The following is a 13,838-nucleotide window of genomic DNA, read 5'->3' on the forward strand; positions in this document are numbered from 1 at the left end:
AATTGAAAATTTATCTTAATAGGGTGAGCGCTCACATCAGTAACACTCAGGATTTGATTAATGAAGTATCGCAAATTTTTTGGAATAGTGACTTTTATTGGGTGACTATTGATGTCAAGTCCTGATATACAAATATTAATATCAGGTGGGGGCTTGAAGCAATTCACAATATGTTAGGTGAAGGTCCTAGGACTAGTTTTTTGATTTCTTTATTGGAATTCTGTTTGACTCATAATTATTTTGTATTCAATGATGAGTATTTTTTACAAACTAAGGGGACGGCTATGGGAGCTGCATATGCTCCCACTTATGCCATCATATATATGGACTCCTTTGAAAAAAAGTTCATTTACCCCACAGATTTCTTTAAACATAGAGTCATCTTGTACAAGCGTTTTATTGACGACTTAATTTTCATATGTAAAGGGGATGTATTAGAATTTTGTGAATTTTTTGAATCTTTGAATGCAAATGAACATAATCTCTCATTTTCATATGAGATTAATAGAAATCAAATTAATTTTTTGGACCTGACCCTATTTGAAAGAAATAATACTATTGGATTTAGACCCTACAGGAAAAGTACTTCAGTTAATATGTTCTTGCATGCTACCAGCATGCATCCCCCTCACTTGTTAAGAGCTTTGCCTCATGGAGAGTTCAAAAGAATATATCAGCATACTAGTATAGAATCTGAGTTAGATTATGAGTTAAATGAGGTATTTCTTAGATTATGTGAAAGAGGGTATGAAAAAAAGCAATTATTTAAATGTATGAATAATGTTGTGAACAAGCATAAAACATTCAGGAAATTAGAAATGAATGTTTCAGATTTAACCAAAAAAGATAAAGATGTGGAAGAGGTATTTTTTGTAACTAGGTATACAGCCTTTTCTGAAAAATTTGTTTCCATAATAAAAAGATTTTGGTATTTGGTTAGTGAGGATGAGTGTATAGGTGAGCTTTTTCCTCACCACATAACATTTTCATACAAAAAGGGAAAGAATTTAAAAGAATTGTTAAACAACAACCTCTTAATAAAAAGAATCTCTCATACTACTAACTTGGGATCATTTAGATGTGGTTCTTGTAGTCTATGTGATAGAATTATTAATGTTAATTCTATTAACAATATTAACCACTACCCCAAGCACTATTTTGATTGTAAATCTATAGGTGTTGTATATACACTTACTTGTAGTTGTAATAATACATGGTACATTGGACAAACTAAAAGAATGGTTAGAGTTAGAATTCTAGAGCATTTAAGAGACATTCGGAATTTAAATTTATCTAGTCCAGTTGCTAAACACTTCTTTGAAGCTCATGAAGGGAAATCAGATAGTTTAAAATTCAGCATTTTGGGTAAGCCTTTTTGTTGTAGAGGTGACAATATTTGTGATAGATTATTGGAGCTAGAAACTAGAATGATTTTAAAGTTCAATACTCTAAAACCTTTTGGTCTTAATTTGGAATTGGGAATGTGATGAATCATTTGATGAATTATTTGATTTATTAGTAATATTTTTTGACAATTAAATATTATATAATAGAATATATGTTTATATTTATATATTATATTACTAATAAAATAATATAACTAGCATATTTAGGATGTATATAATTTATATGAATATTTATTTAAATTTATTATAGTATGATCATTTTAAATATGTATACTAGTTCTTTTCCTTCTCTTTTTTTGGAATTAATTATATAACTAATTGATTGATTGATTCAATTAATGCTTATATAAATACTGCCATTGTGCTATATTGGATTGTGATCCTTTGAAGGCGAATTGCCGAGGTACCAGGTCCTTTGGAAAAGAAATAAAAGAAAATCTTGCTGGATTAAGTATCGGCTGTTTGGTGTGTTATCAGGTTTCCTGTTTTTGTGCTTTTGTATCGTTTGGAATATACCTTCTTACCCCATCTGTCTAAAGCTCTGGAATCCCTGTTCGAAGGGGTAGGATTTTTGGCTGTAGTAGCCTTAATACCTTTAGGTCTGTGGGAAATGGTCTCTGGATCCGCAGTAGGATTCTTGGAGAAATTTGTGAGAATCAGGTACTCTGTCAGGTTTCCTAGGGGCTGGGGGTAATGTATCTGGAATAAGACTGGATTCCATAAAAACATCATATACAACATCCAGGACATGGGGTATAGCAAGAGGCCTGTGCTGAGGCAACTCTAAAAATTCTCTGAGTCTCTTTTTGGACTGAGGGTAGTCCTGGCATTCCCAGTGGAAATGCTCTCAAAGTATGCAAGGTTTCACCAAAAGAAAAATCCTCTGGAGGGGAGGCAGAGGGAATGGATTCCTCTGCATCTGAATCATCACAGGCTGATAAGGGCATGCCCTGATAATCAGAAGGGTCAGAGTCATCGGACTCCTAATCTGTAGAACCAGAAGAAAACTCAATTCATTGTCTCTTAGCAGGGGAAGGCTGGCTTCCCCTAATTAAGGTAATAAGGTCTTCAGCCATTCTAAGCATTTGTTTTTTGTGGCATGGGAGCTTGAGAATGTGCTTTGGTCGTCGGTTTTCTAGGCGTAGTGCATACTCTGGACCTAAGAAACTCAGTAGTTTTGGCTAAAAACAAAGTCATCGGTTTGATTCGAACATCGGTAGGATGGAATACACCCTCAGAAGCTGGTGCCTGCACAGTGGCTCCGGACCCATCCAAGGTAGAGACATCCACAGGCTCCATAGTCGAAGAAGCATCTCGCGGCATACCGGACTCCGAATGGGTGTCAGCAGAGGCCTGCAAATCCACAGAAGCAGGTAATCAGGGGCTGTGAAGGCACCTCACTGAGTACCGGCGGACTGGCGACTAGCTTAATGGAAGCGTCTTCGGCAGTTTTGGACCTATGCGGTCTCTCTCTCTGTCTTTATCTTTACGTTTTTTCAGAAGATCGGTAGTCAGATGGCTTATTGAAGCCATTTCGGAATACGGAGAATGAGAACAAAAGAATTTAGCGACAAAGCCTGACGATGAATGGTTCAAGCGTTAAACAAGGCACAAAACCAACAGCGAGGGACATCGTGGTCTGGGCCTAAACAGGTGACGCAGTTAAAATAAAAACCTCTGTGAGGTATTTGCTTTCCAGAGGCAAGACAATTGTTAACTTTTTCTGACATCGGTTAGAGCAAGAAAAAGGGATCCCAATGGGGTACTTATCTTTAGAAGACTTCTGGATTACAAACTCAAAAACAAAAATTTCAGGTAGCAGCTGACCGGCACTTGCGAACTGCTTCTGCTTCGGGCTCTTCCTTGGCAAGAAAGACTGATGTAATGGCATCGGCAGCCTGTTTTATAGCCCTGACTACCTGACGTCATGGAAGAAGTGACAGCATCAACACTAAGACTCTGGTATTCGGGCCAACTGAGGGCTACCTGCAGGCAGATAACCCAAGTGTAATGACTGCAACAAAGAACATCAGATGTTCTTAGAGCACCTCCTCACCCTGTTTGACAGGCAGTTTATTTGGCACAGTGTTGTCGTCTATATAAAATCTACTGAAGAAGGTGTTTAGTTTGCTCATAAATTCTGTGTTGTCATCACATGGGGAGGATGCAGGCGTGTAGTCAGTTATGGCTTGTATGCCTTGCCAGAGACGTCTGGAGTCCCTTTGGTCAGAGAAGTGTCCCTGAATTTTACGTCCATAGGTCCTCAGCCTCCTTTATACCTCTACTTAGATGTGCTGTGGGCTCTCTTAAGGCATTCTTGTTTTTTTATTTAAATTCAGCATTTCTTGCCTTTAGGAGCTCATATACATCACCAGACAGCCAGGGTTTCTGATTAGCATGCATGGTGATACATCTGATGACTGTTACATCAACACATTTTGAAATGCAGGCCATTACAGATTCCATATACTCCTCCAGGTCAATACGATGGTTCTTTACAGCTGCCTGTCTAAACACCGACCAGTTCGTACATTTGAAGCAGTCCTGTATGACTCAAAAATGCTTTGCATATTTTGGCGGAAGCCAGGGAAGAATTCTGAAATCTCGCATGGAAATTCGAAATGGCTGCGAGCTGGGAGTTTAGAAGTCGATGCACTAGCACCCTTCATTAAATAAATTCACTAAAAATTCAAGAACAGAATGTATCCGGTCTGAGAGGGGTTCTACTTGATTCTGCTCTGCCCAATAAACAAATCTTCCCCATTTACTTTTGTAGAGATTTCTTGTAGAGGGTTTATAGAGAGATAACAGAACGAAACAAACAGGTGAAGAGAGCATAGGCTGCCTTGCTACTAATGGAATTGGAGAAACCGTACAGTTTGAGGTTTGAAATGTCCAGGTGAATCATGGCCGTCAGGTGAGACATGTCCAGAGTTGGACCCAGAATCTAAGGGTGGTACTTAAGATGAGGCCAGAGGAAGGGGAAACACATTTGTGGAGGCCAGCAAGGTGCAATGAGGATGACTTTGCTCTTCAACCTGGCTGCTTTCTGAAGGAATTTGGTAATTAAAGAAGTCATGGGATAAGCGTACAACAGAGTGGAGGGCCAATCATGCAGAAGAGCATCCCTTGGTGACTCCCCGATGGGGGGACTAGGGCAAAGAAGCTGCTGCATTTATTTAGGGGAAATGCAAACAGATTGCAGCAAGGCTGTCCCCCAATGATGGAAAATCATGTCATTCACTCTGTTGGTGCGAGACCACTTGTCAGGTAGTAAAATGGACCTGCTCAGTTTGTCTGCTTTCATGCTGTACTTTCCCGGAATGTGTGTTGCAATGAGAAAGCAGTTAGAGGAAATCACCCATTGCCACACCCTCAGGGCTTCTTGACACAAGGAGTTAAGATTTGGTTCCCCCTTGATTGTTGATGTACCAAACCAATGACTTGTCAGTTTGGATCACAACCATTCAGAGAGGAAGAGTCTTGGAATGCTTGCAATGCCAAGAGCACTGCTCTCATTTCCAGAATACTGATATGCAAGCTGGCCTCTTTAGGGGGACCAAGTGCATTGGACTGTCTTCCCCAGAACATGCCCCCCCACCAGTCTGGGAAGTATCTTTGGGTCACTATTGTCTTGGGCTGAGGGAGAATAAAAAGACGACTCTGCAACAGTTGCGACTGCATCCACCAGGAAAGACATTGTTTGCATACCCAAGTTATTCGTATCTTTGTCGACATGGGTTGAGAGAGAACTGACCACTGTGCTTGTAGCATCCACTGCAGAATTCACATGCGAGATATCTTGTTAATGGAACTACAATTATTGCCACTGACATTGATCCCAGGGCTTGCAGAATCAACTGGGCTGAAATTCTGGTACTGCAAAATTATTTTCTTAACCTGATTTCTTGTTTGTACTCTCAAAGGGAATAGATGCTATCATGGATACTGTGTTGAACAATTGCTTCTATGAATTCCAATGTTTGAGTAAGTTGTAGGTGAGATACGTTGTAAATGATGATTATTCTGAGATTTGAAAAAAATCTGCAATACTTGGTGTCATGCTTGTACCAGCTGAAGCCTGGTCAGATCGTTACTGAGCCAGTCTTTCAAATAAGGAAACACCCAGAATCATACCTTTCAACCTTTAGTGCAAGAAATCTGGACAAAGCCTAACAAAATCAGGGTACAAAAGGCCAAAAATAGGGACAGATTTTAAATATTGATTTTATTAACTTATAAAGTTCTTAGTCTAACAGGGTTGTGTTACCATACATTTTCTTAAGGATCTGAATTCTACAACTCAAATATGTCATTATTTAGTGACTTCAATCCTCAGATCATCCCAGTGAATTGTCAGAAACCCGTAAACTTTATAAAGAATAGACCAAAAATATGAGACAAAAAGCTGAACATTCTGTAAAAATCTGGACAGTTGAGCTGCTATTTGGTGAACACCCTGAGGGCTGTGGTGCGAACAAAGGCAGTGCTCTGAACTGGAAATGACTGGCTCCCAGACGAAAGCATAAGTACCTTCTGTTCATCTTTATGTGATAGACTTTCAGGATGCATGCTACCAGGCACATCCAGTCATCCTTGCTCAGAAAGCCAGAATTGACTGAACCGTGACCATCCAGAACTTGGTGTGTCGAACAGATTTGTTCAATATACTAACATCTAGAATTGGTCTCCAGTCCCCTATTTTCTTTTGCACTAAAGAATCTTGAGCAAGTTCCAGATTCTATATGGTCTGGAGAGACCTCTTAGAAGACTCTTTTCTAGCAGCATTTGCATCTCCAGTGCCTCTACTTCCCTCTGATTGGGTAGAACATCGGGGATTTTCATGGGTGACTGGGGTGGAAGGAAAAAGGGAATAACCTCTGGAAAGGATTCTCTGCACCCAAGCAGCTTTGTTAGGTTTAGCCAGGCTTCATGGTGCAGTGCTAAGCAACTGACTGCCTCCAGAGGAAGGGTCTGTCGGAAAAGGCATCTCTAGACCCTTGGTTTTGCAGGCCTCCTCTGCCTCAGGGGTGTCTTCTGCCATTACCACTCCACCCTCTGCCTTTGGGGGAACTGCCTCCATATGTGTGTCCTGGAAAGGACCCAGAGACTTCCTGAACCACATCTTTCGACCCCCTCCATAGGTTCCTGGAAAAGGTCTGCTGAGGGGTTGAAAAATGCAAGTTTACTGTAGATGGGGTCTTTCTGCACTTCTCACACCTGGAGAGTGCATCTTTCATTGACAGGGCCAAACAAAGAAGGACAGTCAAATGGAGCACTGATGAAAGAGTACTTGAAGGGCTCCGCAAAGTCACACAGGTGCATCTAGGCATGCTTCCTGACGGAAATGGCTGAACCCGCAACCCTTGAGGAGTCTTCTGCAGCATGCAAGATGAGCCTCACGGACTAATTTACAATAGACTGAAGGGCCAACAGCTATGAGGCCACAGAAGTTTGAGCCTCTGCAGTAGTGGCCCCTGAAAAGGAACTTGAAAGTTCTTTAATCAAGTCCCTTTGCAATCTCATGAAGCAGAGCAAGTAGTTCAGTGATCAGAGAGCAAATGTCGCTGAAGCATATACTTGCTTCCCAAATCTGTCCAAAGCCCTAGAGTCTCTATGGGGGGGGGGCAGTGGAACTCCATTCCGCAAGTTCTTTTGTAGCTGCCTCCATGACCATTGCATCAACCGGTACATCCTTACTTGAATGCCATCTCCCTACCATTGGAGCTAGAATCTTGTCAGTCTCTTGGGAGTCAGCTCAATCGTATCAGGTCCTTTGACGCCCACTCAAAGTCAATGAGGTCATCAGCAGGTGGAGTGACCTAAAGAGGTAGACGGGCCAGTCCCAGAAATTTCCAGAAATACTGACTCCTCAGGAGTTGGGTTTTGGGCAGATCACCCACTCTTCTACTTAAGCATCTCAAGGATATCTCCAAATGAGACGTCATCGGGTAGTGATTTGGGAGACCATCCCCACCTTCATCGAAGTCAGTATCCTCTGTGATAGACTCCTTGGGGGGGGGGGGGTCATGCAGGTCTTCTTCCTAGGGGCTTCTTTGGTGGGATGATCTGGAGAAATAAAATCGGAAGAAATGACAATACCCGGCTGGGTGGTCCGGAAACTCTGGGTTGGCTGTCCCAGTGGTGTAGAATGCAGAGGATCATGGTGCAAAGTCAGTAGGAATGTTGAGAGTGGATCTGAGAAAGAAGGCTCCGCCTGACCTGCTGAAGCAGAAAAATCCCTGTTCACAACCTTGAAGGTTGACTGCTCCAGAAAGAAGGAAGCCAACAGAACAGAGAAGGCGAGCTTCTGGCTCGCCACCTCCCTCCACTACGATAGCTGTCCACTCGATGCACAAGAAAGACCCGAGCTGTCCAACGTCAAAGCTCCAAGAGGAAGAGCCAGCACTGAAAACTTCAGAGTAGACTTTATCCCCTCAGATCTGACCTGGAAGCTTAGGCTCAGAGTCCTCCTGATCCAAAGAAGTCAGAGCTGGTGCACTCAGAGTAGCAGTCAGATCTGAAAGCAAAGTCTTCTTTGGATCAGACACAGAAGGGAAGTGAACTCTCAGATCCGAAGACTAAACACCACAGGTTGGGTCAGAGGAGAAGATGTTGTTACTGGAGTAGTAGACAGATGTTGCTCCTGACCCAAGGGGGTAGGAACTGTGAAGATTCCCTTATGAAACTGCTCTGTGAAGAATCTCCCCATCATCCTTTTCACTTCTGACAGACTCCTGGAGGAACAAAAGAACGCCGCTGAAGGGGACTTACAGTATCGCTCAAGGAAGGGGGAAGGCACCCTGGCTGGTACTGGATCCAACAAGGGTGAACAGGCCGTGAGAGGCAAAGGCTTTGGATCTGGTGACTTCGGATCAGAAGTGTGTCTGGTTGGATCAGATGACAGATTAGAAATATATCTGCTTGGTTCTGAAGAAGGTCAGATCCCAGAAGTTTAGGATCCCATTTTTCTCTCTTTAGATTTGAGGTTGTAGAAGCTAAAGATTCCATGCACCTTGACATTTTTGAAGGGTACATAACTTTCAGTTTAGGAGGCTGAACTCCAGATAAAGCATCCAAAAAAGGTGATGGCAACATACCTTTAATATCAACTTGTTCTTCCTCTCAGTTACAGCATGAGGAATAAAGCCATGACAATCCAGAAGTATGTTTGCCCACCTGTTCAGTTGCATGCAACAGATCCTGCATTTCCTTCAATTCAGACTGTTGAGGGATTGTGCTCATTTATTGTTTTAACTGAGACATTAGAAATTGCTGATATTTTAGCATGTGAAACTGGCAATTTAGTGTCCTCATAGCTAGAGTGACTGAGGTGTAAACCTTTTTCCCCCACCTGTCTAGTGTTCTGGAGTCCCTTTCAGAGGGTACAGGATTTTTTGCCATAGAAGCCTTAGCCTCTTTGGGACCCTGAGAGATAGTCTCTGGATCAGCAAAAGGACTTTTATAAAGAAATTTGTGAGAATCAGGCACTCTATAGTATCTGTCAGGTTTGGCTGGAGTAGGAGGCAGAGAATCTGGGTTCAAATTGGATTCTAAGTAAACATCATCCACAATGTCTAAAACTGGGGGGATGGAAAGTGGTCTGTGCTGGGGGAGTAAAAGAAACTCTCTGAGCCTTTTCTTTGAGTCAGAGTAGTCCTGACCTTCCCAGTGAAAATGTTCCCTCATAGTGTGTAAAGTTTCCTCAAAAGAGTAGTCTTCAGGTGGAGAAGCTGAGGGAATAGAACCCTCAGCATCAGAATCTTCATAAGGGGAGAAGGAGTAATCTTGGTCCTCAGAGGAGCCTGAGGAAATAGACACTTGTTCAGAGAAGGCATAATCTTCCTCTTGTCTAGGCCTTTTGTTGGGTGGGGGTTGGGAACCCCTGATTAAAGAGATCAAATCTTCAGCCATTTTGGGCATCTGTTTCTTAGGCATGGGGCCTTGAACTGGGGACTGAAGTGCAGTCTTTTTAGGTTTAATAGGAGTCTTAGTCTTAGGATACGTTTTTATGGTGAGCGTCGTCGGTCTGAAGACGCCTTCAGAAACCGAAGGTGTTTCTGCAGCACCATCTGTTTCAGCAGTGTCGTCGGTAGGGGCTAAACAAAATGGCTGCGTTGGCCTAGTATTTTCCGCCAAAAGTTCCGAAGCGGTCTCAGGTTCCAGATCTGCGGTAGTCAGGGGCTGCATCGGAGCCTCACTGAAGACCAGAGACCGGACCAGCCGAGGCCTCGGAGTCTGGCTTGGGTCTAGGCTGCCTGTCCTTATCCTTGCTTTTTTTCTGCACGCCGGTAGTCGGTTGCTCCGACGGCATAATGTAGTTAAATTTTCTACCGAAGTAGTGTCATGCGAAATCAAAGCGTCTTTTTATAGTACGCTTATTAAACCTATCACAAAAATGACAACTAGTGACGTCGTGATCTGGGCCTAGGCAAGGTATGCAGTAAGAATGAAAATCCTTATGAGGTATTTGCTTCCCACAAGAAATACAATTGTTAACTTTTTCTGACATCGGTCTGAGGCAAGAAAAGTTTCCCCAACGGGGTACTTAGCTTTATTCAAGACTTCGGATCTGAAATTCGACTTCGAAAATCTCAGGAGTCGGCTGTCCGGCACTTGCGAACTGCTTCTGCTTCGGGCACCATGCGGCAAGAAAGACCGAAGAAAATGGCGTCGGATGCATTATATATACCCCTGGCACACTGACGTCAGGGAAGAAGCGACAGCAACCGACGCCGGACCAAGACTTTGGAATTCTGGCCGACTGCGGGACTGCATGACGACAGGATAACCCAAGTGTGATGACTGCAGCAGGGTAACATGATGAACATAGGCATTTTATGCCCACATCTCTTGCACTTTTTGTATCCCTTTTCAGACATAGTAGAAAAAGTTCACAACAGCCAACAGTAACAGTCAATGGAAGAAGGGGAAATTATTATTTTTTTTAATTAGATTAATTAGCCATAAGAAAAAGAAATATTGAGTCAGTTGTAGTTGTTTGTCTGGCGTCAGATAAGCCTTCTGGGCCGTTGTATTTAAGCTGGCACCCAGGAATGTCATATTTTGTGAGGGTACTAGTTTTGATTTCTTTTCGTTTACTGTGTACCCTAGGCAACTTAGAAGATGTTTTACGAAAGCCAGATGCTGTAAGAGGGTGTCCTTGCTTTCTGCTTGGATGAGGCAGTCATCCACGTATGGGTATATTTGAATTCCTCTTTGTCTGCAGTATGCAATTACTGGTGCCAGGCATTTGGTGAAGACCCTGGGTGCAGTAGATAAGCCAAAGGGCAGCGCAGAGAATTGGTAATGGGTAGAACCTGCAATGAAATGGAGGTATCTTCTGCAACTTTGTCTGATAGGGACATGCAGGTATGCCTCCTTGAGGTCCGTTACTAGCCATGCTTTCTTGCCCAACATGGAAAGAAGCTGCTGTTGAATTTGGGTACTTGTAAGAAGGTGTTTAGAATTGAAAGGTCCATAATTGGTCTCCAGGCATTGTCCTTTCTGGGAACTAGAAAGAGTCTTGAGTAAAATCCTTGGCCTTGCTCTCGAGTAGGTACCAGTTGAATGGCTCTCATGTCCATGAGAGCTGTAATTTGTTATTGTGCCTCTGCCCATTGATTTTGTGGCAGGTTTGGCATTTCTCTTTTCATTGGCAAGGTGTGAAAATGGAATCTGTATTCTCGTGAAATTATGTCTAGGACCCATTTGTCCTTTGTGACAATGTGCCAGCTGTCTGAAAAAAGTGCGAGTTTTCCTCCCAAGGGGGCTGCCAAGAGAGTGTTGCTTGGCCAGATGAGGTGCAAGTCATTGAGTTTGCCTTCTGGCAGTTTGGGACCTGTCTTCTCCTCCCTTCTGTGCTGCACTGCACCATTGTCGAGGTTTGTACTGGGCTTGTGGTTGTCCTCTGCCTCTTGGACGTCTGTATTTACCCCTCTGTGGTCTGTCAGTAACTGGAAAGGACCAATTTTTTGTTGGCCAATTTCTGCTGAAGCGAGGGGGCTGTACCTGTAGGAAATCTTTGACTGTCTGCATAGATTTTGCCTTATCCTCCATTTTCTTTAAGACTTCTTCTGCGTTAACTCCAAAAAGAACATCCTGCTGTAAGGGAGCATCTAGAAGCTTTGCTTTAACATGATCAGGCAGAGTTTGTTCCTTTAACCAAGCATGCCTACGTATAACAGACCCAGTGACAGCTGCTCTGCAGGAAGCCTCCAAAGAATCAAACCCACACTGTAAAGTATGTTTGCCCACCTGTTCAGTTGCATGCAACAGATTCTGCATTTCCTTCAATTCAGACTGTTGATGGAGAATGCTCATTTTTTGTTTTAACTGAGACATTAGAAATTGCTGATATTTTAGCATGTGAAACTGGCAATTTAGTGCCCTCATAGCTAGAGTGGCTGAGGTGTAAACCTTTTTCCCCCACCTGTCTAGTGCTCTGGAGTCCCTTTCAGAGGGTACAGGACTTTTTGCCATAGAAGCCTTAGCCCCTTTGGGACCCTGAGAAATAGTCTCTGGATCAGCAACAGGACTTTTATAAAGAAATTTGTGGGAATCAGGCACTCTATAGTATCTGTCAGGTTTGGCCAGAGCAGGAGGCAGAGAATCTGGGTTCAAACTGGATTCTAAGTAAACATCATCCACAATGTCTAAAACTGGGGGGATGGCAAGTGGTCTGTGCTGGGGGAGTAAAAGAAACTCTCTGAGCCTTTTCTTTGAGTCAGAGTAGTCCTGACCTTCCCAGTGAAAATGTTCCCTCATAGTGTGTAAAGTTTCCCCAAAAGAGTAGTCTTCAGGTGGAGAAGCTGAGGGAATAGAATCCTCAGCATCAGAATCTTCATAAAGGGAGAAGGAGTAATCTTGGTCCTCAGAGGAGCCTGAGGAAATAGACACTTGTTCAGAGGAGGCATAATCTTCCTCTTGTCTAGGCCTTTTGTCGGGTGGGTGTTGGGAACCCCTGATTAAAGAGATCAAATCTTCAGCCATTTTGAGCATCTGTTTCTTAGGCATGGGGCCTTGAACTGGGGACTGAAGTGCAGTCTTTTTAGGTTTAATAGGAGTCTTAGGATACGTTTTTATGGTGAGCGTCGTCGGTCTGAAGATGCCTTCAGAAACCGAAGGTGTTTCTGCAGCACCGACATCTGTTTCAGCAGTGTCGTCGGTAGGGGCTAAAGAAAATGGCTGCGTCGGCCTAGTATTTTCCGCCAAAAGTTCCGAAGCGGTCTCAGGTTCCAGATCTGCGGTAGTGAGGGGCTGCTTCGGAGCCTCACTGAAGACCGGTGAACCGGAGACCGGACCAGCCGAGGCCTCGGAGTCTGGCTTGGGTCTAGGCTGCCTGTCCTTATCCTTGCGTTTTTTCTGCACGCCGGTAGTCGGTTGCTCCGAAGGCATAATGTAGTTAAATTTTCTACTGAAGTATTGTAGTGCGAAATCAAAGCGTCTTTTTATAGTACGCTTATTAAACCTAGCACAAAAACGACAACTAGTAACGTCGTGATCTGGGCCTAGGCAAGGTATGCAGTAAGAATGAAAATCCTTATGAGGTATTTGCTTCCCACAAGAAATACAATTGTTAACTTTTTCTGACATCGGTCTGAGGCAAGAAAAGTTTCCCCAACGGGGCACTTAGCTTTATTGAAGACTTCAGATCTGAAATTCGACTTTGAAAATCTCAGGAGTCGGCCGACCGGCACTTGCGAACTGCTTCTGCTTCGGGCACCGCGCGGCAAGAAAGTGGCGCACTGACGTCAGGGAAGAAGCGACAGCAACTGACGCTGGACCAAGACTTTGAAATTCCGGCCGACTGCGGGACCACCTGACGACAGGATAACCCAAGTGTGATGACTGCAGCAGGGTAACACGATGAACATCGGTAGTTTCGAATGTACTAACAAGTATACAAGGCAGTGTAAAAGTTAACAAGGGAATTCTAGTGGCCAAGAGGTAGAATCAGAATTTTAGCAGATGAGGATTAATCAAGTTCAAGACTAGAAAAAAATAACATTTTAAAGAGTAATCACTTATCTGAATGATTTAGCCTGAGAGCTGCAGTCAACCAGGTCTAGTTGTGAAAACGGCAAACGAGATCCAAGGCAAGTTACGCATGGTGCACTGTGGCCAGGAAAGGAGTTTGAGAGTTTGTTGATCACTACAAGCTACAGTAACGGCCACATCGGACCTGAATCCATAAGTTGAGGAAGGAATGAAAATTGACATGAGATAGATAGTAGCAGTATCAACTTTTCTGTGATAAAATGAGGTCCCATGGAGGATGAAAGACCTTAACGGGCACCACCACCTACCACCTAAAATATACATTTTTCTGTATACTGTGGTCTTCCGCATAGCACTCATGGTCCCTACATCCCTCTAAATAATTAGTAATGTACTTGCACATATCCCAAATAGTCAGCAGTTGCCATACCA

This window comes from Protopterus annectens, chromosome 5.part0 (assembly GCF_019279795.1).
Source record: "Protopterus annectens isolate FY-2018-M chromosome 5.part0, PAN1.0, whole genome shotgun sequence".
Lineage (NCBI taxonomy): Eukaryota > Metazoa > Chordata > Ceratodontiformes > Protopteridae > Protopterus > Protopterus annectens.